The sequence below is a fragment of the Anomaloglossus baeobatrachus genome, chromosome 1, assembly GCF_048569485.1.
Source record: "Anomaloglossus baeobatrachus isolate aAnoBae1 chromosome 1, aAnoBae1.hap1, whole genome shotgun sequence".
Classification (NCBI taxonomy): Eukaryota; Metazoa; Chordata; class Amphibia; order Anura; family Aromobatidae; genus Anomaloglossus; species Anomaloglossus baeobatrachus.
Genome location: NC_134353.1, coordinates 413,068,328 through 413,095,521, shown reverse-complemented (window position 1 = coordinate 413,095,521; position 27,194 = coordinate 413,068,328). Strand labels below are relative to the sequence as shown.

The 27,194-nt window shown below is 41.2% G+C and overlaps 1 protein-coding gene across 1 annotated transcript in view; it reads right to left on the bottom strand.

The window, feature by feature from the left end:
* Positions 1 to 27,194, bottom strand: part of SSBP4 (single stranded DNA binding protein 4) — a 634,733-nt gene that overhangs the window by 182,242 nt on the left and 425,297 nt on the right. The gene's annotated exons all lie outside the window — the stretch shown is intronic.

The following is a 27,194-nucleotide window of genomic DNA, read 5'->3' as shown; positions in this document are numbered from 1 at the left end:
TCACTTATTGGATCTCTGGCACCTGCAGCTCCTCTTCACAGACTGATAATCACTGTCATACCTAACTACAATAATCACAACCATTACTCACATAATAGCTTTATAACAGGAGTTCTAAGTTGCTAATTCAGGTAATTGAAGGGTTAAAGCACAGTGAGACAGGATATTTTATTTAAGCATATCTTTCAGCTGAAGACATCCTCTCCAGGGGAAACCGTTTGGCACAATCCTAACTGCTGAAGGGTGGAAGTGTTTAACCAAAATTGTGTCTTGTTACTATGACAACAACAGACTTCCAACCGTTTATCAAACTTGGCACAAAAATCACATTCCCTCAACAGCAAGTACTATCATTTAAAACTGTGCACTTCCCCCAGAAATGGGCATGTCACACGGCATGTGACGTTTTTACAGAACTAGTACAAAATCTGTGCCTGGGTCTCCTAATTGTCCATTGCAAAGGCTTCACTTTCTGTAGCAGCTATACAGAAGACAAGCACTGGCTTTACATATGATTTCCAGTAGGAATTATCGTGGTAAACCAGTTTCCATTTGGCAGTTTGAATAAGACAACTTCAAGATCAATTTCAATACAAAATTGCAATTTTTAAGGTAAAATGCTCAAAAATTATTAAATTGTAAATAAAAATACTTGTGTTACAGTGGCATGTAAAAGTTTGGACACCCCTGGTCAAAATTACTGTTATTGTGAATAGTAAACCAAGTTGAAGACGAAATGATCTCTAAAAAGCATGAAGTTAAAGTTGACACATTTCCTTTGTATTTAAAGGCAATATATAATTAATCTTTTACATTTTTTAAAATTGCAAAAAGGAAAATAGACAGATGCTAAAGTTTGGACACCCTCAGGTAACGTAGACCAAGGTTTTAGACCTTAATTAGACTGTTCGGGTTATGGCTTGTTCACTATCATCTTTAGGAAAGGCCAGGTGATGCACATATCACAGCTTTACAAAAACTCAGCCTCCTCTCACCTTGTGTCAAAAAACAGCAGCCATGGGTTCTTCTAAGCAGCTGCCTAGCACTCTGAAAATAAAAATGGTGGAGAGCCACAAAGCAGGAAAAGGCTAAAAGATGAGAGTAAAGAGTTTTCAAGTTGCCCTTTACTCAGTTCAAAATGTAATTAAAAAATGGCAGTTAACAGGAACAATGGACGTCAAGATAAGGCCTGGAAGACCATGCAAATTTTCTGTGAGCGCTGCTCATAGGATTGCTAGAGAAGCAAATAAGAACCCCTGCTTGACTTCAAAAGATCTTCAGGAAGATTTAGCGGACTCTAGAGTTGTAGTACATTGTTCTACTGTTCAGAGACATCTGAACAAATATGGCCTTCATGGAAGAGTCATCAGAAGAAATCCTCTCCTGCGTCCTCACCATAAAAATCAGAGTCAGAAGTATGCAAAAGAACATCTAGCCAAGCCTGATGCAATGTGGAAACAAGACCTGTGGACTGATAAGGTTAAAATAGATCGCTTTGGCCGCAACAATCAAAGGTATGTGTGGAAAAAAGGGCAGAGAATTTCAGGAAAAGAACATATCACCAACCATGAGGCATGGAGTGGATCAATCATGCTTTGGGGTTCTTTTGCAGCCAATGGCATGGGGAATATTTCACAGGTAGAGGAAAGAATGGGTTGAATGAAATTTCATCAAATTCTTGCTTTAAACAAAACACCATCTGTATAAAACCTGAAGTTGAAAAGAGGATGTCTTCTACAAATGGGTAATGATCCTAAACAAAAGTAAAAAATCCACAACAGGCTACCTCAAAAAGAGCAAGTGGAAGGTTTTACAATTGTCCTCACAGTACCCTGATCTGAACATTATTGAAAATCTGTAGCTAGATTTCAAAAGAGCAGTGCATGCAAGACAACCCAGGAATCTCACAGAAATGTAAGTCTTTTCCAAGAAAGAATGGATGAAAACACCTCAAACAAGAATTGAAAGACTCTTGGCTGGCTACAAATACCATTTACAAGCTGTGATACTTGCCAAAGGAGGTTCTACTAGGTACCATGTACAGCAGCGCAGGAGACCTGTCAGTGACTGACTGACAAAGGCCTGTTAGACCCGGCTTATAGTAGGATCAAACAGACTACCATATCCTTTGGTCATCAGATGACCACGGTGTACCCATAGCAATGATCGGCACCCCAGATTACAATTTTGGGTAGTTGATCATGTCAAAAAGGGTCTTCTAACCCTCTTCTAACCACTTAAATGCTGCTGTCACGATTGACAGCATTATTTATGAGGTTAAGTGCCTTGTTTTAATATGTATTGGCAGTCATTAAGGGGTTAAATAACAGACAGCCCCGCCCAGGGCACTAAGAAAGGAGCAAATAAAAATGATCAATTATCTCCCTAAGCTCCATGACCTAGCAACACCAAAAGTCCCAGGAGTAAATCAGGACTGTCACATTTCCCCTGCAACAAGCGGCAGGATGAGAGGTAACATAAACTGGCACATAGATAATATAAATGCATATGTTTATACTTTTTAGCATTTATTTATGGGTTTTTCAGGCAGTTTATGTGTGTGCATACGCTTAAGGGCACTTTACACGCAGCGACATCGCTAGCTATGTCGCTGGTGAAAGCACCCGCCCCCGTCGGTTGTGAGTCACGGGCAAATCACTGCCCGTGGCGCACAACATCGCTAGGACCCGTCACACATACTTACCTGCCTAGTGACGTCGCTGTGGCTGGCGAACCGCCTCCTTTCCAAGGGGGCGGTTCGTGCGGCGTCACAGCAACGACACACGGCAGCCATCCAATAGAAGCAGAGGGGCGGAGAGCAGCCGAAAGAAAGTGACGCCCACCTCGTTGCCGGAGGACGCAGGTACGGTGTTGTTTGTTGTTCCTGGTGTGTCACACGTAGCGATGTGTGCTGCCTCAGGAACGACAAACAACCTGTGTCCTGCAACAGCAACAATATTTGGGATTAGAACGACGTGTCAATGATCAATGATTAGGTGAGTAATTTTGATCGTTAGCGGTCGGTCGTACGCTTCACACGCAACGACGTCGCTAACGAGGCCGTATGTGCGTCACGAATTCCGTGACCCCAACGACATCTCTTTAGCGATATCGTTGCGTGTAAAGCCCCCTTTAGTCTTATGTAAATGTCTGTGATTTGGATTTCGTCTCTGCTCTAATAGTCACACTACAGAAAGTTACCCAAGTGTTTTTGGTTGCATGATTCATCTGTGATATACTGAGATGTGACACCTAGTAAAAGCCCAGACCTAAATCTCATTGAGAATCTGGATCAAGACTTGAAAATTGCTGTTCACAGACGTAACCATCCAGTCTCACTGAGCTAGAGCTATTCTGGAAAGTAGAATAAGCAAAAACGTCAGCCTCTAGATGTGAAGGGCTTATGGAGACATACCCCAAAAGACTTGCTGCAGGAATTGCAGCTAAAGATGGTTCTAAAAGTTGGTGTAAAACCATATCTCATTTCCTTTACAGTTTACAAATACTTGATACTAAATGTTAGTATATCATAAAACCCCCTAATAAAATACATTTAAATTTGTGGGTGTAACGTGGAAAAGTTCACGGGGTATAAATACTTTGTCAAGGCACTGTAACAGACAATGGAACTTTATTTTTCTTCTGGATTCCATATGTATGTATGAGAAAAAAAATCTTCAAATGTAGAAGATGTATGAAGCCGATGCTGCAAAAGGCAAACAGATATGGTGCCTGCTAGTACAATAAACTGAATATAAGGTCCACCTATACATAGATTAGTGGAGGATTCACTCACCTTCAGGGATTGTGCAAAAACAGGCACAACCCAGGTAAAGGCTTGTAGAATTGTGGTCTGTCAGCTGCTTCTCCTTTCCTGAGTGATGGTAGACAAACAACACTGCAGGATACACAAGAATATAGAAAAAAATGCAGGACATGGGGGCTGCTGATCATGACTGTCCAGAGGATGGAGTTCCTTCATTAGTAAGAAATCCAGCCAATGTGATTCATTATCAAATTGGTATCTTCATCAGGCCGAGCACCGTATTTTCCTCTTTAAACGTTTCATTACTATTTACATACTTTTGGAGCACTATCAATATTAATGTATGACTGTGTTTTTATTGTTGTTTTCTTATTGTACTTACTACCTACCTCTGTTATGCTAATTAGATCAAAGGTACCATACTTGGAGCCTTTTTTACTATTTATACCCCATACATATGCACTTTGACCTGATGAAGATACCAATTTGGTGCGGAAATATGTAGCCTGAACATCTTACCAATAAAGGAACCTTGACTACATCTGCATTTATATAAAATCGGAAGAATACGTAACTGCTATATGGGCTCATGGATTTATTTGGAGTCATGAATCTTATAAAGGGCCATGCGGTGTAAGTGGGAAAAGTGCATAGGAGTAGGGGGAACTTTGCGTGCCGTACATGTGAATCCTATAAATACACAGGAAATGTGCCATAGTTCTGAATATATTGTGCCTGCCTATAGCTCTTACCATTTTTCTTTTACCAATTCTCTTTTTGTTGTTAGTTTGGTTTAGTTAAATTAATATGCAATATCTTTGCACTGAACAGAATGAATGGAAGAGATGTTTAACATGACACATTGCATGGCACACATACCCCCAATCCAAAATGATACCTTTAATGTATAGGAAGGGCAATACTGATAAGTCTGCACAGCAAGAGAATGCAATAGATTCATTGCCATAAAGAATCGGAAGTAGAATTTAGTTTGATGAGTTCAACAAAGGCTGGGAATATAAGGGTTAAGCTGCTTAAAATTCAGATATTGCCTGACTGCCGTCATTGCTCCTCTATCACCTCCTTCTCTGCTTCCACATCGCATCGGCCAAGGGAGAAAAGTACCTTGCTCAGCAAAGCCTCCTGCATATCAATGAGCTTAGATTCAGCAATTAGAGGGGGAGAGCATTGGGTGAGGTGATGGAGGAGAGAGGATGGGGGGAGGGGAAAGAGAGGAACACAAGCCAGTGAGGAAGGGGGGGATTAGGAAGAGCATAGTTGACGAGTAACGAGTTATATGGATATACTGTGAGATGCTGAAAAATAAAGATATTTTACTCTAGATCAGGGTCAATGCTAAATAATAAAAGAAATAAAGAAATAATTAAAACAAGTGATAAAAATAAGGCAGACTCCGAAGTAACAATTTTTTTTCTGAAATACAATAGATAAATTAATTTTTGTTTTTTTTTGCTGATGACCATTTCTAATATAGGAGTGTCCTGTAAATGATACAATTTATGATAATATAATGATGAGATTTACGCACACTTGCCCATGTATTGAACACCCATAACTGGTATGTTAACTACGAGTAAATTCATGCGGCCAAAAATAGTTTACAGTCGAAAAACCATTTTACATAATTTTTTAGCAAACTTTAAACAATTATGAGGGCTGATTGTTTTTAAGAAAAAAAAGTAAAGAATGAGAGTTAGATTTGTGTAACTAGATATGACAAAATGGTATCTGCGAATTTACACGGTATTGAGCAACATACATGGGATACTTTTCAAGCACCATTTTCTATAGAAATATGAACAGTGTTGGGTTTTAAATGGATATTTAGGGTATGTATGACACAGGGGCGGACATATCAGTGGTGCAACCTGAGGCCCAAGAGGCTGGGGGCCCAGTTTCACCTCCAAACCAGGTGGAATTGTGCATTATGATGAGATTTTGGACTGTAACAGGTCCATAAAATGTTCTTGTACGGGAGTCCTCTTCTATCTATGTCCGTCAGTGGTATGACATATGTCCATCAAGCTCAACTATTTACAGACTCTACTACTAGGAACACAAAAGCCAGTTGGTGGTTATCGTCAGTTTTACCACTTGTTGGCTAAAGCCAAGGCCTACAAGATATGTCACTTACATTTACTAAAATAACCCATGCATTGAGTTACGTTTTGGAGCAGTTGCTCAGCGTTTTACATTTACAGAATGGTGGAGGGACAAACCTTGGGATTTCATGTAATATTTGCTTTTTGAAATCCTATTTTATCACAACCTCATACACATTGTTATTCATAGAATGGCTTCAATGGAAAAAGTGGCAACTTGAAGAGAACAAGCCACTAATACTTGGTGTGCCATATGACAATGGGCTCAGCCTAATCCCAGAACAGGGTAATGAAACAAATAGACCAAAATTCAAAGCCACTATATATACAGAGCAAAGTCTAATAAGGATACCTGCTCCATGGTTGCATTACTATCTGTGAACAGTATCAGTAGGGTTAACGTCTGTATTTTTATTTTTTTTATTCATTTTATTTTGTCCCTTGAACTTTTATGGTCTTGCTACAGACAAACTTAGCTTGGCTCACAAATGGAGATTTATTTGAAGTGATGGCTGGCGGAAAACATGCTGCCAAGATCTGTTTCCAATATGGTTAATGAAAACCAGGCATGTAAGGAGTTACAGCAGACGCTGCTTCAGCTGGGTGTGCCTACACCAAGACCACTGCTAATGATATGTGGGGAGCAGCTTATCCTGAGGGAAAACATTCTCTTTCTTATGTAGACTGCATACAACAGGTTCTAGAACAAGGTTAGCACATCCATACTGATAATTATGGTACCTTAACTCTTATCTGGTACCATGAAAAAAAAAAAATCACTGGTGGTCTTCATCTCCATGGGGTCACATTGACCCGATCGTACCAGACAATGGTAAGAAATTAAGCAGCCATAAAAAGATACCTACATATTTTTAGACTAAAACCTGGGATAGATGTAAATTTGTCCTATAATGCTCACTCTATACAACTAAACTTCAAGGCGATGTAATTAAAGAATGTACGAATGTTTTCAATAACAGGCTAGGATCGTTAACGGCTTGGCACATTTTTATACATCTTACACCAGAGAGGAAAAGTTTACAGAAAAATATTATACTTCTCTTGTATTGTTTCCACTTATTTAGCCAACAATAAAAAACTGCACTGAACATGCATTAAAGAAGCTTGTTCTTGAATATATAAGTTCCCAAAAACTAAACAGAACAAAAAGCACACAAACAAAAAACAGCTGTTGACAATAAGAACCGGTACTGTAAATTTACAATGTAATTGAAGAACTGTTAGACCATGTTCACACTGCATTCCTGCATTGTATTCGGGTGATTCCGTCTCATTTAGTTGCGCTAAGATCTATTAGATGCCTACTAAGGAAATGCTAGGTGATGCTTATGGTCGAGAATATTTCTGTCACACAGTTCTACCTATGTAGAAATGCATTACAGCATGCCAAACATTTTACTACAGTTCCATAGCACAGAAGCTGTTCAATCTCTGTGCACATTGCTCTGCTGCGTGTCTAAATCTTTAAAGCAACTGTCCATCCATGACCTAAAATATTATATGTAGGAGGCGGCGGGGATATGGCGCCAAGTGGACACATCGTGTGAGAGCTCTGTTCTCTCGACTAAACCTGTGAAAAAGTTCATGCACAGTTCTGATGAGTGGGATGCTATGGCTGATTTAAATCGTGCACAAGGAGCGGTATTTTTAATTTCCACTCACCTCACCCGTCTGTATGTAAGAACCCTCTCATGAATATCTTAAAGTGAACCTACCCCCAGTCTATGACTGCCATTTTTATTCCTGAAATAAGTGAGCAGCCACCTACTTGGGTGTTTTCTAACTATGACTTATTACAAAGTGGCCAGGAGTGTCAGAGTGTGTGAGATCTCTCCTTCACTAACCTCTTTTTTATTCTTTTTTTCTACTTCTTTTCTTCTCCCCACCCACCCTTTCACACCGACATCAGACATCCACTGTGGGATCCTCCAACAGAATGGTGACTCTCTATTTAATGTTCTGAATATCTGGGGATTCGGTAAGCCTGAAAAAAAATCCCAAGGTCTACACCATATACATAATTGGTATATTCATATACTCCCAATGTAAGAAACATTGTTTAAAACAAATTATGTTAGTACAGTGAAAGCCAGGTATTGCTCCCAATGGTTTCAGAGTAAAAATTCATAATCTAGATCTAAAAGCATCAATGTAGCCTTACACGAATTATTGGCTGCTTCGATTGTCACCTGCCAGTGCAATTTTGGTGGCTGCTTTACCTTCTTCAAAGTCCTTATCACAGCTAAGCTGCTTACTATTAAATTTTTTTTACTGGCCAAATGAATACCAAGCTTGCACTTATATGTCTTATCTGAATGCTCTAGCAGACATTTGAGAAGGACTTGTGGTGGGGTGGTGAGGACGATGTTAACATAGCCCTAGACCAATCCTTGGACTTTTCTTCAAGCATGTCCCCTGTTTCAAATTCACAGTTAGGGGCCCTTAAGTCCAGAAACTTTAACCAGCAATTAGTAAATAGATGGCATAACAATAATCCAAATGTGAAACATTCCACCCTTTACTAAACAACATGTACAGTAAAATAGACCTTTTCTTAATCAGTCTCCCCCTCTTCTTAAGGTGGCCATTAGAGATGGAGAATAGTTTCCCTGGGCTTCAGTCCATCAGTCAGGTCAGATATCTGTGACTGTCAGACAGGGGCCCTGCGAATCTCCTTAGCTCCATACATTCCCAGTTCTTCTTTTGATTAGCCAGGCTTGTACAACGTCATTATTGTGGTGTGAAACACATACAACATTGTATTCAAAAGAAGAGGTGGGAATACCAGGAGTTAAGGAGATTTACAGGTCTCACATTCGCCCATCTCTAGTAGCCATCATATACAGATGGACTTGTCATGTTGCCCAATCATGCCAATCTAGTCCAACCATGTCTTAAATTCCAATACCTTTCCTGACACTTTGGCTACACAGTGGAACTGGAAACTAAACCTTAAATGTTCTTAAATATACAACAAGCTGAAAATCTATCAGTGCTGACATTCCTGAGTTCTTATCAAATTATCCCACCAACTCAACTCCTCTTATTAATCCAATAAGAAGCATTTAAGAGCGTACTAAGAAGCACATTAGTTAAACATGGCATACATCTTAAAAAAGAAAAGGCTAAAGGCTTTCACTAAATTTTTACCGGACAACTAGGATTAGGATGCTTTACATAAATGATCACAAGACCCCCCCAAATCCTATACAAACTAACCACATCTAGAAATCAGTTGAGAGCACTCCTAAACCAAATATATGAGGCCTTTCGTGATTGTAATCGTATTTATTTTTTTTTTTACAAATACTCAACCAAACCTGGCAGTGCATTATTTTTTTGCACAATTTTTGTACATTTTTGCACCCTAAGGAAGCAAATACTTTTGTGCTGTGTCTCAAAAGCTCATCAAGTAAGGCACAGAAAAAATCAGAAGAGATTGTAAAAATCTTCAGAGAATATTACTAGACTCTTTATAATTTAAGAGGCTCATTGGCAGACATCCTGAAATCATAATTGTCACAAAAAGTCGATCCTTAATGTATATCGAGGAAACTCTTAAAGCCCTATGAAATCCTACCTACATTACCACAGAAAGACTCCACTTCTTTACAGGAAGATTTCCTGACATCATAAATTGAATTGGCCATTAAGGACTTCCCAGGTACCCAAAGTCCTGACCCAGATGATTTCATGACCCACTTTTACAAAACGTTTGCCTCTCAATTTTCTCTTTTCATGATCAAAGTCCGTGCCATATTTACCCCACAGACCTTGACAGCCACCAACATGGTGCATCCCATATTGTGCAATGTCACTGATCAGTGTTGATATGAAATTGATTGGTAATATAATTCCAAATGGATTGGTTCCTCTTCTTCCACAAGTGATACATATGAATCAGGTAGGTTTTGTTAAGAAATGAAAGCATGCAATAATGACGAAAAAAAACTCCTGTTGATATCTTATGTTGAAAAATTATCAGTTTCAGCATGCCTGATCATGGTCGAGAAGGTGTTCAACAAGATCCATTGCTCATGAATCATCATCACTGCACTGAAATCAATAAGAATTAGTCCAGCACTATGAAGCAAAATTAGGTCTATGTCTATATTCTGTAGGTCATACTTTTCGAATTTGGATAAATAGGCTTTTCTCCTTCCCACTATCTGTTTTCAAAGGAACCAGCCAGCAGTGCCCTTGTTGTCTCTACTGAACATCATTGCCATGTAACACCAAGAGGTGGCTATTTGGAAATTCATGGAGATTTCTGATTTCAGGATCTGTGGGGAACACTGTAAATCAAGGGTGGGTAATTAATATTTCTGAGGGGCCTTCTCATGAGACGCTGTGACTGTTGTGGAGCGCAGAACCAATAGGCTGAAATTAATTTGTGCCATATCAATATTAACATAATAATTCTTATATTAATATTATTTGTATCACTTGAAATTGAGCAGAATTAAGAATTCTGACCCCTGTTATATACTGTATGAGCCCCCATGGAGCTCCATATATACGGCTTGAGACCCCACACTGTCCCCCTAAATACAGTATGAGCCCTCGCACAGTCCCCCTCTATACTGTATCAGCCCCATATAATCCGTTATATGCAGTATGAGACCTCACATAGCCCCCCTATATACAGTATGAGCCCACACATAGTAGCACTGCATACAATATGAACCCCCCACATAGCCCCCTATATAATAATAATAATTTTATTCATTTATATAGCGCTATTAATTCCACAGTGCTTTACATACATTGGCAATACTGTCCACATTGGGGCTCACAATCTAGAGTCCCTATCTGTATGTTTTTGGAGTGTGGGAGGAAACCGAAGTACCCGGAGGAAACTCACGCAAACACAGGGAGAACATACAAACTCCTTGCAGATAGTGTCCTTGGTGGGATTTGAACCCAGGACCCCAGCGCTGCAAGACTGCAGTGCTAACCACTGAGCCACCGTGCCGCCTATATATAGTGATACCTCACATTATCCACCTATATACAGTAGCAGCCCCCAAATAGTCCCATATATATATATATATATATATATATACATAGCCCCCAATATATAGAGTATAAACCCTCACATAGCCCCTTTTATACAGCATGAGCCCACACATAGCCTCCTAATATTCAGTATGAGCACCCACATAGCCCCCTAAACACAGGCACTCATACTCACCTCATTCCAATCCCCCGGAGATGTGCCTCTCTGAACAGCAGATGCAAGGTTGTGACGTCACTGCATCTGCCTTCTCAGTCACACATGCAAATGCTGATTGCTGGAAGAAGAAGCAGATGGCTCCACCCTCCACCAATATATTCACCGTTATTTGCATTCTGAGGCTGCAGACAGAGGTGATATTGGGACATGGGTGCAGGAAGGAATGGGCAACAGTTTCAGCTCTTCTTCGGCTGTCCTGCTCTGCAGGTCGTACTGGACCAGCCAAAAGGCTGGATGTGGCCCAAGAGACGCCCTTTGCAAATTGTCTCTTCAGGGAGGAAGCAGACGAACTCTAAAGTGGGCTTTACACACAGCGACATTGCTAGCGATGAAAGTACCCACCCCCATCGGTTGTGCACCACGGGCAAATCGCTGCCCGTGTTCCACAACATTGCTAACACCCGCCACACGGACTTACCTGCCTAGCGACGTCGCTGTGGCCGGCAAACTGCCTCCTTTCTAAGGGGGCGGTTCGTTCGGCGTCACAGAGGCGTCACTAGGCGGCCGCCCAATAGAAACGGAGGGGCGGAGATGAGTGGGCCGAACATCCTGCCCACCTCCTTCCTTCCTCATTGCGGTCAGCCGCGGGTACGAAGTTGTTCCTCGTTCCTGCGGTATCACACATAGTGACGTGCTGCCGCAGGAACGACGAACAACCTGCGTCCTGCAACAGCAAAGATAATCGGGATTAGAACGACCTGTCAACGATCAACGATATGGTGAGTATTTTTGATCGTTAACGGTTGTTCCTGCGTTTCACATGTAACAACATCGCTAACGAGGCCGGATGTGTGTCACGAATTCCGTGACCCCAACAACATCTCGTTAGCGATGTCGTTGCGTGTAAAGCCCGCTTAACTCTATTGCCACCTATTGGAAGTAGCAATCCTAAAAGTCAAAAGTGACTCTCCAATGAGCCTTGTCATATGACTTAGGGATTTTTGCCAGATCAGAACCTCAATTTGCAGACATGGTGTTTCGGGGTGATTTCTCCTCACCAGTGAAAAGTATGAGACCTGATCTGGCTGTATGAGAAGCATGACAACCCAGTGCCTAATCTAACCCATGAATGTGAGTGGTTCAGCAAGTCTACAAATTTTAAAGTCAATTATTCTAAAACTTAGATTGGCAGGCAGAGTGACATCAATGCCTAATTTCTAACTTTGAGACATTATTTCCTTTTAAATGGCAGAGAAAAGTAATTAAGTAAAGGTTCATATATAAGAAGTGGATATGCTGCACTGCTAGCATCTCGACAAATAAAGATCTTCAGAACAAAATAAAATTGCTTAAACAGAAATTGCTCAAATAAAAATATCAGTGATACCATTCAGGCCATTTCAAGGTCAACAGTCTATCATCAATCTATTAGATTGAACACCTTGAAATTACACGGCCTGAACGGTATCACTGACATTTTTATTTGAGCAATTTCTATTTAAGCACTTTTATTTTATTCTGAAAATCTTTACTCGTCGAGGTGCAGTCGGCGCAGCATATTTACTTCGCCACACCTTTTAATATCATTATGGTTTGAGTATTTTCAACTTCAAAATTTCTAGAAGTCCTTTTCAGGTGACAATGGTAGGGCAAGAGCTTGTGCAGATGGTTTAGGTGCTCATCATGGAGGCAGCTAATATGCTACACACATTAAGGTGGAACTGCTCTAATCGTCAGCCCTCCTGGATAGACTCTTTGAAATATATAATTGAATCATTTTGGAGCCAATGACTAAATCTCCAGGGTTTAATAAGGCAATTTAAGGCACTTAACGTAAGTTGAAAGCACCTGAACCTCAATCAACTGGACCATCTTTATTGGTTGGAGACATCAATGGCAGGGGATCATTATGAGGCTCATCAAGTCGGCCTTACTTGGCTCTACTACAACTCCTTTAACCCCTTATTGATATTGGATGTACCGGTATGTTTTACTTTTCAAGAACCTCCCACAAATGTTAGTACTGGTGTGTCCAGGTGATTGAGTGGGTACAGGTGCTTGTGACCGATCCAAACACAACAGGAAATCAGCACAACTGACAGCTGAACTCCTTCAATAACAGCAAGGACTGCTTAACCTTCTAGAAGCTGTGATCAAAAGCGATCATGGTTTTTAGAAAGCTGTGAGAGGGTGGGATCTCCTTTTCTGACCCAATCAGCCCACAATCGTATGGTGCCAATGGAGTTTATGGCAACGGTGATCAAATAATGACCTCTGGGTGTGGCAGGTATGGAAGCCTCACAGGTTTAATACTCTGGAAAGCAATATTATTATAGGATATTACACTATTCATCAGATTATAAAATGTCCCATAGAGGGACTATGTAAGAAAGTTCAACAAAAATTGTAAAAATATGAAAAAAATAAATAATGAAAAAAAAATTCACAAAAAAATGTGACACTAAATTTGCATTTTTAAGTAAAAAAAAAAAAAAACTAAATAAAAAAATTACACATAATTGGTATGGTTTACCTTGTTCTATAGCACAGTCTATAAACCCCCTACAGTAAAAAATAAAAAAATACAACACAAGGAAAAAACACTGTTTTTCATCATTCCACTGTACATATAGTGAAATAAAATGCATTCAATATGTATATATGTATATATTCAGTATAATTCAAAGCAGCATCTCGTCCTGCAATAAAAGCAAACAAGCCCCCCACTTGGCTCTATCAGCAGATAAAGTTGTAGCTCTCAGAATATGGCATTGTAAGATCAATGTTGTAGTAAAAAATGTTTATACTTTGCATAACTACAAAAACATATAAAAACCATAAATAAATGTGGCATTGCTGTAATATTGACCCAAAGAATAAAGATGTCTTTTTCCTCTTACTGCACGGTGAAGGGCATAAAAAAAATAAATTAAAGCAATTCTTGACCTGCTGTTCATTCTTGCTCTCATTCTTCACAATAAGGCTCAGTTTGCATGGAACCTGTGCTCTACGCTGAGCATTTATAGGTTACTGTCTAAATCTCCAAAATCCATGATTCTTACAAAACCCCCAACAGCAACATGAGGAGGCAGATGGAGATATTTTAGACTCTGTGGTCTCTGTGTCCGTTGAGTATTTTCTCCTTGCAGATTTGGTGCAGCATGTCAATTCTTGTAACATTTGTTCTACAGATCTCACGAACAATAATGTATTGGAAAAGTCTGCACAAAAAAGTGCTTCAAAAATGCATCAAAAATATCCATTTTTTCAGCAGCGATTTTCCTGCCAAGAGATGCAGAACAGATGCAGTAATTTCTGCGCCAAATACGATATGTGTGCACATACCCTTATAGTGAATGAAATTGTTGGCGGTCACATCTGAATGATGTATTTCAGAGATTTACACATGTAAATTGTCTCTTCAGAGTAAGAGGACTTGAACTCTGGTGCCAGTGTGGCACCCCTGAGGCTTTCGTCGCCACATAGGTACTGCACCACAGCCAGAGGTGTGGTATCCCATTCTGGGTAGGAAGGGGGTCATCTACCGGTTCACAGACAAAACCTACACACACCAATTGGTAGGTCACACATTGGGTCAGGGTTTAAGGCAGGCACTCCATTAATGCTGAGAGTAGCGACCAGTATATCTGGTTATGGGGCCTTAAGTCCCATTCGCTGGCCTAAGAGGGGGTGGAGCCTAGCAAGGGGGAGTGTGGGAGGAGTCAGGCGAGTGGTGAGAGGAACCAATTAGTTCAAGTTGAAAGTCAGTCAGAGAGAGACGAGGGAGAGAGAGGGAGTCGAGGAGAGTGTCAGGTGGGCTGTCAGGACAGTGACAGCGGACAGAAAGACCAAGTCAGAAGGAGGTTTCTGGTGGAGATCCTGGGGTCTTGCTAGGCCCAGGTGACACCGATAGAAGGGATTCCAGGGTGCCATGGAAGTACGAGCGTCCCGTGGAGCTGTTCCACTAGAAATACCGGGTGGAGGGATCCGGCTGCAACACAGGGACGATCCCGAGGCAGAAAGAAGGAAGACATTACTTTCAGCAAAACCGAAGGCCCGGGAGATCGCTTTAGGCACCCGAGACTATAACCTGCCACAGATCACCTGCAAGGTGGAGCAATAGAAGACTTAGGTCAGCCACCCTTTGGACAGGTTCGGTGGCGGAGGCGCAGGACAGCCTAGTGCAGTTCAGCGCTAGCGAGACAGCCAGAAAGAACACATTGAGGGGTGCACCGGTACTGACCCTTGAACTATTTGGGATCAGCGGAGGCCCATTACGGCGGATCCTGGCATACCGCGGGTAACCGGTCAGCTGTAGTGTTGAAGCTAACAGTGAGTAAATATCTTGACTGCAAGTCCTGTGTCGTCTGCTTTGTCTCGCACCTCATCAATAAACACCATAGACTTTTCCAAAGGTTGCCCCGGGGTACCCACTCCACCTGTGGGGAGCAAGAAACACCTCAGCTGCCACAACATCAGCCCCGGAGGTCCCTTCCAGCAGCTGCGGCTTCATAGCCGCACAATTCCACAGGTGGCATCACGAATTTCAAGAAACTACAACTCCCATCATCACCTCCCCCATCAGCCACATTAATTGACTCTGCCAGGGTCACGGAGTCGGGCCCTGCCACCGCTGACTACCCCGGACTAGTCCGGCCCGACACCGAGTCACCTAAGGCCCTGGGGCGGGCGAGGCACCATCTATTGGAAGCAGCAATCCTAAGGCTATGTGCCAATGGGACTCTGTACCCGCGGATTTTGCAGCGGAAAACCTACGGATTTATCTGGATTTTCTAGATAAATCAGCAGGTTATAGCAAGTACAGACACTCCCCATATTACCCTATGGTACATGGGGAGTGTCTGTGTCCATGCTGAGGTATGTGCAGCTGCGGAAATATCTGTGGAAATCCCAGCCCTCCACTATGGAGATAGAGGCCGGGACTTCCGCAGGTAAGTCGCATGAATGTCCGCAGGTTTTCCGCAGATATTTCGCTGGAGTCCCGCAGGTATGTATAGCTGCAGATTCCAAGGAGCTGCTGTGGGAAACCTGCGGACGTACCTGCGGATATATCCGCAGATGCGAGCTCTCGTGTGCACATAGCCTTAAAGTCAATATCGATATGACTTAAGTTAAAGACAAACCAAAATATCAATTTGCAGACATGATGTTTCTGGGTATTTGTCATACATCAGTGCAAAACATGAGATCTGATTTGCCTGTATGAGATGCTTAAGAATAGGATCTAAGGGGTCATGTTTCTCCTTGGGGAGAGTGACATGCCTGGCATGTCAATGTAAGGAGGCTTATATGCCATGCAATGCTCCTCTGGGATATTAACTAATCTAAATACTTCTTCAGCAATGAAGAGGACTTGAACTCTAGTGCCCCCTCTTGAACGTACTTAGCAGATTTAGACAGAATCCCTATGATGAATTGACTGAGGGATGTAGTTTGTAAAATGCATTATGGGGGTCCTGCCATGTACCCCAATACCAGCATCTGACCTTATATGTACCCAGGGGAAATTGCATGCTGCATTTTCTCCTTTTCACCTAGTGATGATAACATATTTAGGGCTTTTAGTCAAACATTTAAAAAACATTTTTTTCTGTCTAGTTTGCATTATTTAATGTTAAAAACATGAAGCAGTAACAAACTCTGAAAGAGGTCTTCAATACCTCAAGGCTACAGTTTCAAAAACGGGGCTTTGTTTGGGGGTTCTCTCCCATATAGGCTTATTGAAGTCACTTCAACTGTGAAGTGGTCCCTAAAAAATAAGTTTTCATAATTTCCTTGGAAACACATTCTCCCCCCCTGAAAAATTGCTGCTTAACTGTTCCCTTTCTAAGATCCTACCAAAATAGGTTGTTTAAATAATGTTGACATAAAGTAAACATATACAATATATTATGTAGAAGCTATTACAAACTGGCATTAAAATTCATAAGTATAAAATTGCTAATGTTTCAGAATGTTAGAAAATTTTAGATATTTTCATAAACACAAATCATATCAAGCTAAATGGGATTAAAGATGGTTCCATTCTTTGTATGTGTTTATTAGATATAGCATCTTTGTTTCCCGAGTCTTGGTAGATGTGCTCTCTGCCCCACCTCACCACCTTTTTTCTTATTCTATTTCTTTTTTCCTTCCTTCCTTTTTTTTTCTTGGCAAGTTTCTTGGCTTTATTAGCCTAGCATAAAATGACATAAAACGGCTATTCTTGGCTGGTATGATGATTTATTATCTAATTAATGCACTCCATAATGTGAATGTATCATCTTGCAATATGTTATATTGGATAAATTCTTCTTCATGATCCCTTCCTGTCTTTGCATTCTTAAGGCCCCGTCACACTAAGCAACATTGCTAGCAACATCGCTGCTAACGAACAACTTTTGTGACGTTGCTAGTGATGTCGCTGTGTGTGACATCCAGCAACAACCTGGCCCCTGCTGTGAGGTCGTTGGTTGTTGCTGAATGTCCTGGGCCATTTTTTAGTTGTTGCTGTCCTGCTGTGAAGCACAGATCGCTGTGTGTGACAGTGAGACAGCAACAACTAAATGTGCAGGCAGCAGGAGCCGGCTTCTGCGGAGGCTGGTAACCAATGTAAACATCGGGTAACCAAGAAGCCCTGTCCTTGGTTACCCGATATTTACCTTTGATACCAGCCTCCTCCGCTCTCACTGTCAGTGCCGGCTCCTGCTCTGTGCACATGTAGCTGCAGCACACATCGGGTTAATTAACCCGATGTGTGCTGTAACTAGGAGAGCAAGGAGCCAGCGCTAAGCATTGTGCTCTGCTCCCTGCTCTGTGCACATTTAGCTGCAGCACACATCGGGTTAATTAACCCGATGTGTGCTGTAACTAGGAGAGCAAGGAGCCAGCGCTCAGTGTGCGCTGCTCCCTGCTCTCTGCACGTGTAGCTCCGTGCAGTGGTAACCAAGGTAAATATCGGGTTGGTTACCCGATATTTACCTTAATTACCAAGCGCAGCATCTTCCACGCGGCGCTGGGGGCTGGTCACTGGTGAGCTCACCAGCAACTTGTGTAGCGACGCTCCAGCGATCCCTGCCAGGTCAGGTTGCTGGTGGGATCGCTGGAGTGTCACAGTGTGACATCTCACCAGCAACCTCCTAGCAACTTACCAGCGATCCCTAGCGTTGTTGGGATCGCTGGTAAGTTGCTTAGTGTGACTGGACCTTTACTCTACTGTGTGTGTTTTTTGGTCATGTTGTTTGCTTAAAGCCCCACTCCAGCATTTTCTTTTTATTGTACCACTGCAGTGGTGCTTTAAATGTAAGTTTCCTGACCCCTGTATTATACTTACCTTCTGGTGACTTCGTTTTTTATCGCTGCCACTCTGGGTGGGATTTGTGACCTGTTGGAAGCTCCTATGTTTCATGGAGTGTGTCGGAGTTCACAACTTACTGCATTTCTAAGAGAGCCTCGTTCTGGCTCTCATAGAGATGCACTGAGTGCTTGGGATGGGACATCTGACTTGTTGCCGGTCAGAAGTTACAGTCACAAGATGGCGCCGCGGGACCAGAGGGACAAAAAAGGATGAAGCCGCTAGAGGACAAGTATAACACTAGGGGCAAGGGACTTGCATTTAAAGCAACACTCCAGCCCTGAAAAAAAAAACAACCCAACAACGCTGGAGTGTTGCTTTAAAGTTTCAGCAAAGACGTAAAGTACTGTGCAAACGTTTTAGGCAGTTGTGTAAAAAAAATGCTGCAAAGAAAGAATACTTTATAAAAAAAATGTGTTTATAGCTCCAAAAAACATACTGATAGGGAATTTGGATTGTGAGCCCCAATGGGGACAGTGTTGACAATGTATGTAAAGCGCTGTGGAATTAATAGCGCTATATAAGTGAATAAATATATATATAGCTTATTTGTATCATATAAAATGAGAAATGAATAAACAAAAGAGAAATCAAAATCAAATCAATATTTGGTGTGACCATCCCTGGTCTTCAAAACAGAATCAAAACAACAATTTTTTTAGGAATACTTGCACAGTTTTTGAATTAACTCTGCAGTAACTTCTTCCAAACATCTTGGAAAACTAACCACAGATCTTTAGTGGATGTACACTTTTGCAAAGCCCTCTGTTTTATCATGTAATATCCGACAGACTCAATGTTGATATCGGGGCTTTGTGAGGGCCATATCATGACTTCCTGGATCCTTTGTCCTTCTTTATGATGAACAGAGTTCTTTTATAACATTGGGTGTTTGTTTGGGGTCATTGTCCGGCTGTTGAATAAATTTTGAGCCAATCAAACCCATCTCTGATGGAATTACGTGATGAGGATCTGCCTGTATTTTTAGCATTGAGTTCTCCAAGAAAAACATTCTGTTGAAGACTGTGGACGCAGTGATTTGCCAAGGAAACTTAGTGCAGAAGATGAAAGACACATCATGCTTACTTCTTTTCAAAACTGGAAGATGTCCAGCAGTGTCATCACCTGAGAACTGCCAGCAACCAGTGGGACCCAGCTACACCCATCTAATGTTCGGAGAAGTCTGGCCAGAAATGATCTTCATAGAAGAATTGCATCCATAAACTACATATTTCACATCAAAACAAGGCCAAGTGTCTCAACTCTGCATGGAAATACAGGAATTACGGGGCAGAAAAACGACAGCAAGTCCTTTGGACTGATGAGTCAAAATGTTAAATATTTGACTGTGCGAAAAAGCAGAATGTCTGCAGGCAACAATTAAGGATGGTGGAGATCCCTTACAAGTTAGGGACTTTATTTCAGCAAACAGAGTTGCGAATTTAGTTAAGATAAATGGTGTGATCAATGCTGAGAAATATAGGCAGCTACTTGTATTTCATGCAAAATCATCAGGAAGGTGTCTCATTGGTTCCAATTTTTTTAGCAACAGGACAACAACCCTAAACATACAGCCAATGTCATAAAGAACTACATAAAGAAGATTAAGGAGGCCTGGACTTGATGATATGAACCCCACATAGTCCTGTTCTTAACATCATTCTGTCTATCTGGGATTATATGAGGAGACAGAAGGATTTTCACAACCCTACATCCACAGATGATCTGTGGTTAGTTCTCTAAGATGTTTGGAACAACCTCCCTGCCAAATTGCTTCTAATACTCTTTGCAAGTCTACCTAGATGAACTGATGTTTCAATGCAATTTTGATACAAAAAAAGAGTAATCACACCTAATATTGAATTGATTTAGATTTTTCTTTCATTCTCTCTATTTTGATTTTGTGGATAAATACAAACTATTAATACTTCTATTTTTTATAACACTCCGTGCAGCATTTTTCTACATCTACCTAAAAATTGTGCAGAGTATATAAATCACTGAATTACTGCCTAATGCTTTAGAGTTGTATAAGAACTTCCTATTTTAATAAATAAAAGAATACCTAAATGCTTACTTATACGGGTTGATTACCAGCTATCTAATTTTCTCTGTGATTGCACATTAGCTGCTATATCAGTACAGCTTTGTTATAGCAGATTTGAGATGAGTGAGTACAGATTAGCTATTGAGACAACAGGACGTTGGATAAAGTGTAGACACACCTATGGTCTTGTCATTAATTCAGGCTGGTTTTCCCTCCTCCTGAAGCCTTCCTTCCGGTGTATAACATGTGTCTGTCTTAGGCCCCCTTCACACGTCCGTGAAACACGTGCGTGATTTTCACGGACATGTCAAAGGTGCGTTTTCCTCTCCGTGTGCCGTGTTTATGGCACTACGTGTGTTCTCCGTGTGTTATCCGTGATAACACATGGAGAACGAGAACTTTCTGCTCACCAGTCCCTGGCGTTGCTGTCCGTGGTGATCTTCGGTCTCCGGTCCTGCTGACTCCCCGCTGCTTCCAGCCGCAGTGAAGTGAATATTAAATGAGCATAATGAGCGGCGGTCGGCAGCAAGTGACAGCAGTGGCAGAGACCGGAAGGCTGGAGAACGTGAGTAAAGATTTGTTTTTTTTTTCTCTGACACGTGTGTTTCTCTAACAAGACAAAACAATCACTGATCTCGGGGAGACCAGCCAGAGAAAACACTGCCGGCAGCCAGCGAGGGCGCTCAAGACAGTGAAATCCTAGGTACATTGCCCCCTGGGAAATATGCAAATCAAAAAAGTCCGTGGAGCCTCTGTTAGGAGTCTCAACACAGAAACCAGCCAGATATCCCTCCGGGAAGGACCCAGCCAAGGGGTGGCTCTTTTTAGGAGACCACCATAACCACCATATTAAGTAGCCCTTTTAGTCAATATCAAACTTTTTGACAAGTTTAAAGATATGACAAGGGAAATACCGAGGCCAGGTATCCATCCACAGACAGCTGTTTCGGGGTATTTCCCCTCATCAGTGTGGAGTAGGATTCTGGCCAGGTGGGAGCAATGCCTAGTAGACCAACAAGACAAAATGTGTGTTTCTCCGGTGCGTGTCACACGTGCTGCCGGAGAAAAACGGACATTCATTCATGTGAAGCACACGGACACACGTCTGCTCCACACGGAGGCACGGGCCAATGGCTGCACACGTGCGTGCACATAAACCCATTGATTTTAATGGTTTTACGTGTGCCCGTGTCTTCGGTACATGTGGGCACGGACCTAGCACGTACCGGAGACACGTGCGTGTGAAGGGGGCCTTAAGCTTACCAGGAAGTTAGCGAAGGGAGAGCAGAGAGCTTCCATTGCCGCAGGACCACAATGAATATGAAGTACAGACTACTTAATCACTTATGAGGAAAAGATGATTACCTAACACTACAGCACCAAAATTTAGACGAATGATGCCTATTAAAAGGGCGCCTGGAGGTTTGCTCTAAACGCATTTCTTGGTCCTGGCATTGACATTTGCTCTTGTTGGATTCACTTTCCACATCAAACATGTACAACATGACTACATTGTTTGACCACTAACTTTTGATGCAACTGTTGCACATGTAACTGTATAAAATGAGTTTAATCAGGAATGTGTATGTGAGTTTAATTAGAAATGTACAAATGTGTTATTGTAACTTAAAGCATACATGTAATTTCAGATAATGTTACAGAAGGATCTGTAATGAGTGAGTACATGGTCAATAATTTATGCCCGACATTTTGAACCACTTTTCCTTCTAATTTTCAGTTGTCTTTGATCAGTACACAGAAACAGAAGGATTCTTACCTCTAATTTCTATGTAAAGGACAAGATCAAAAGTACAACGTATCAGCAGTAGCATAAAGGACAATATAGAGCAGGACTGAGCACTGTAGCTGTGACTTCAGCTTTAGGATGAGCTAAATTACGCCCTAACTGCAGCACTTTGCTCCTCCCTCTTCACCGCTCCATTGAGTATAATAGGAGATCTAACCTGACACCTCAATGAGCTGGCAGGACATTTTACCAAGACTGATCTGAGCTCTTTTTTTGGAGTGAGCGCTACTAAGTTCAGGAGGAAGAGCAGAGAGGAAGAAGTGGCTCATAAATGGAGAAAGAAATAAATGTCTTATAAAGATGCTAATATTCACCTGTACTGAGGATTTTTTTGCAAAGTTTGCTGACGCAACAGTGACCGTTTAATATTTTTCTACACTATGATATTAAAAGTAGGAATTGATCCCTGGTAGATTAAAAATTGCACTAAAACCAATAGACTGTCTTAGAACTATTGATATTATTAACGTTTAAATTTGAATCTGGTCAATGATGAAAAATAAAAAACATATCTCTCCTTTGTGTAGATGCTATCATTCATACATACATTGTAAGGTGCAATAGTCATGGCTTAGGAAAGAATAACTTTAAAACAAAGACACATGGCACCTAAATGTGTGATTCACCGATATGCGAAGAGTCCCAACATCAGAATCCTTCCGAAACAGAAATAAATACAAGCAAACCTGGGAAAAAGGAGGAGCGAGCATGGAGAACGTATTTGTAATTTACTTCGGAAAGACTAGACACATTGCTAAGGTATCCAGACCTTGAAGAAAAAAAGTAGAAAGAAAAGCTGGTGTCACACATAACGACAACGACAACGACGTCACTGCAACATCACCATATTCTGTGACGTTGCAGCGACCTCAACAGCGACGTCGCTGTGTGTGACACATAACAACGATCAGACCCCTGCTGCGAAATCGTTGCTCGCTCCTGAATGCTCCAGGTCATTTTTTGATCGCTGCTATCCCGCTGCGCCATGCTGATAATCCTTGTGTTTGACACCGCAGCAGCGACGCTACGCTACGTCTGAAACCACACAACGACCGTCGACGTCGCTATGATCGCTGCTCCGTCGCTGCTTTTTATAACATGTTTGACAGCTTACTAACGATCATCTATGGTCGCTGCTACGTCACAGAATATGATGTCGTTGCAGCGACGTCGTTGTCGTTATGTGTGACACCAGCTAAACCGTCTTGTGATAATCAGATAAACACCGCTATAATGACCTTGAACTTCTAAAAGAAATCTCTTGAACAATGGAATTATGCTATGTTGAGCTAGCATGTGCCTCAGCCTTGCTGCAAATACCAGGCGAGTTCACTAGACAAATGAATTGGGTTTATATAATGCCAATATATTAAGACATGTTTTTTATGGTGGTAAAAAATTTCCCGAGACATAATTCCAATTACAACTGAAGACGGAGGTCACTTGCAGGTTACATAGAAGCATTAGAAGAATAAAAAGGTGACCTTCTTTTCATCCCCAGTCACACAGATATAATGGTAGAAACATAGTAAGAAGTAGTGATGAAGAGAATGCCACCATTTAATAAAGGAGGAAATAAATTATCTTGAAAATTTAATAATGAGAAATGCTATTTTGCATTTGTCAATATTAATTTTTCAAGATAAAGTATTTATTATTAATTTATTATTAACAGTAATGGCCAAAAGTGTTGGCGCCTTCAAATTGCTCAAGAAAATGCTGTATTTTTCCCAGAAAATTATTCCAATTACATGTTTTGTTACATACATGTTTATTTCCTTCATGTGTATTGGAACAACACAGGAAAAAAAAGGCAAATTGGACATAATTTCACAAAAAAAAAAACCAAAATGGGTAGGATAAAATTGTTGGCCCCTTTTCAAAAACGTGGGTAAACAAGTTTGTTTCAAGCATGTGATGCTCAGTCAAACTCATCTATGGCATGTAACAGGTCTGGGCAATATGAAAATCACACCAGAAACCAGATAAAAGGGGGAGAAGTTAACTTAACCTTTACATTGTGTGTATGTGCTATACTAAGCATGGAGAACAGAAAGAGGTGAGTAGAACTAACTGAGGACTTGACAACCAAAATTGTTGAAAAATATCAACAATCTCAAGGTTATTAGTCCATATCCAGAGATGTTGATATTCATTTTTCCAGGGTGTACAGCATAATTAAGAAATTTACATCCTATGGGACTGTAGCTAATCTCACTCAATGTGAAAGGAAGAGAAAAATTGATGAAAGGTTGAAATAAAAACACAGTATTTAAGCAACATGTGGACACAGCCTTAAAAGACACCAAAAAGCCAGATGTCATATAGTGAAGCTCATATAAAAATGAAAAATTTCTGGCTGCTACAACTATGAGTGAATAAACAAAAATAAATCCATAAGTCCCAACTAGAGATGAGCATGACACGCAGATGACGTCACACCAACCCTGGCTAATCAAAAGTCATTGTGGGAACACCAGAATGTAAGAGATTTGTGGGCCACCTAGAGTCTCATGAATCAATCTGCTCATCTCTACTGCCAACTGTTCCAGATACAGCAAGACAGTCCCAGTTTACGCACTGCACTCTCAGGTATCTGCTAAATGTCCCTCACTACTACCGCCCCTTTGCCATCTGTCAGAGCAGAAAGAAAAGGTAAATGGTGTCCTTAGGGAGTGTCTAGGGGCGTAGTTAGAATTTACCATGGCGTGCATATATAGTTTGTCCATTCAGCTTGTCCTGGAAGGCAGCCGCCAGGTGCCACCTAGGGAGACATGGTACTGTGACAGGTGTCCCCAATGGTAGAGAATGCAGGTACGGACACAGATTCAGGCAGGTACAGTTTCTGGTGCAGACAGGTGCAGCCAGGATGGCTGACGCAGACTGGACTGCCCTAAGCACACTCCAAGGAGACCTATGCAGCATTCTCAGGCCCTTGGAGCCAGTGGCAGGAACCAGATCGGACGCCACTGCCGAACAGTTGGGAGGGTGAGAGTGTTGGCATCCCGCCAGGAGGAGAGGCCAGGATAGTGCGGGGACGCCAGTAACAGAGTTTAGGGTCTGAAGAAAAGTGATTTTTTTTTTACAGGATTCCTTGAACTGAGGACATTTGGGAACATAAGAAGTGAGCATTTTAAAAATATCTAAACAGAAGCAACAAATCACAGTTAAATGTTAAATAACCCAGCTGTTGTACCTACAGTACATTATATGTTATATTTTCTTAGAGCAGGTAACTTAAAGATTGCTAGTATGGTCATCAAAACTGAAGTACCCTTATTTGTCCATCTGATGTGTCGGAAAACATGCCAAAATGTCTGTTAAAATTATAAATTTATATGGGCTATCTTAACTACAATGCTGTAGCTCATTCCCACAAGCTTCAAAGCCTGAAGAAGACAAGAACCGGAGGTGACAGGACACGGAGGGTGGCTGCGCAGTCAGGATCCCAACCTGCCCTGCTTTGCAGCTGGGCGAGTGCTTGACATACAACAGACAAGGTTAACCACACTCACAACCAGAATATATTATTGTCTTTCTCCATGCAGTGTCCTTTGTATCTTTGTGTCCTGCTCCCACACACTCTCCAGGCTGCCTCCTCCGCCTTCAGCTGTACAGCTCTGGATACAAACCAAGCAATGTTGATGTATAATCTCTTCAGCAGCCCGTGCTGTTTTTGTAGCACAAAAATGCAGATTTCCCTTGACACTTTCAACCTATCCTAAATAAATTATAATCTATGGCAGATGATGTAAATGTAATTTTATCAACATGAAAAATATAATTTTTTATTGCATAATAACCATAAAATATACAGTTGACAGTAAAAAGGAAAGGAAAATAGAAAAAAAGGGAATTTAATGATTCAAAACCACTGAGAATGATACAGAGATCGAATGGCTTTTTATTTCAAAATTTCTAGAAGCCATTTTATGGCAATAGGTCCTAATTAGGGAACAACACCTTCTAAAGCCTATCTCCTGGCACAGTCAAGTCTCCTACTGAATACCACACGCTACTTCTAGCTGGCTACAGTTTTTGGTTCCACTTAAGGCCCATGCACCAAACCGTATTTTCAGTCCATTAAAAATCTGGATTGCACGCAGACCAAAGTTATTCAATAGGATAGTGCAGAGGAACAATTTTTTTTCACTGACCTATTCAGCAGGTGAAAAAAATCACAGCATACACAAATTTCCTCTGTGAATTGGATGCACTCACGACTGTGGGTCCATGAAAAATATTGGAATGCACTCGAATGACATCTGATTATCATGGACTGAGAAGGTGTAGAATCTTTTAGTTCTCTCCACACCTCCCAGTAAAACTGAATTCGGTCTGATCAGGCTCTGATTAGCATAATCACACCATTTTTCTCGAATGGCCAAAAAATGGTTGTATTCACCTACCCAGAGTGTTCACAATGATTTGTTAACGAAATTCAACAATACTGTTAAAGGGTTGTTTCCAAAATCATACTGGGGTTTTATAATACAGTGACAAGTAAAAGAGTAACAATGTTTTGAACTTTTGACTTTGAGGCTCCATATCTCATCATTCACTACATCTTTGAACATGAGACTACTTTCATTTTACAGACAATCTTCTTGGCTCAAATATCATCTCATACATAAATTTGACTTGCAACTATTTAGCATATGATTATGTATGCATATTCTTGTCATGTTACTGGATTGTTACTGTTTTGCTCTTGGTGTTTGAAGAAAATTTTTCTTCCTGTATAATACAAATCATGATCTGTTCTTCCGTTCCCTAATAGCTCAGTGTGTTATTAGGTTGCTTTCCAAGCGAAAGGTCACTGGTTCAAATTGAGGAGCAGCCATGCAGATTTCCCAAGAAAAGAGAAACAGCATCATCCATCTCATCAATACCGGTCTCT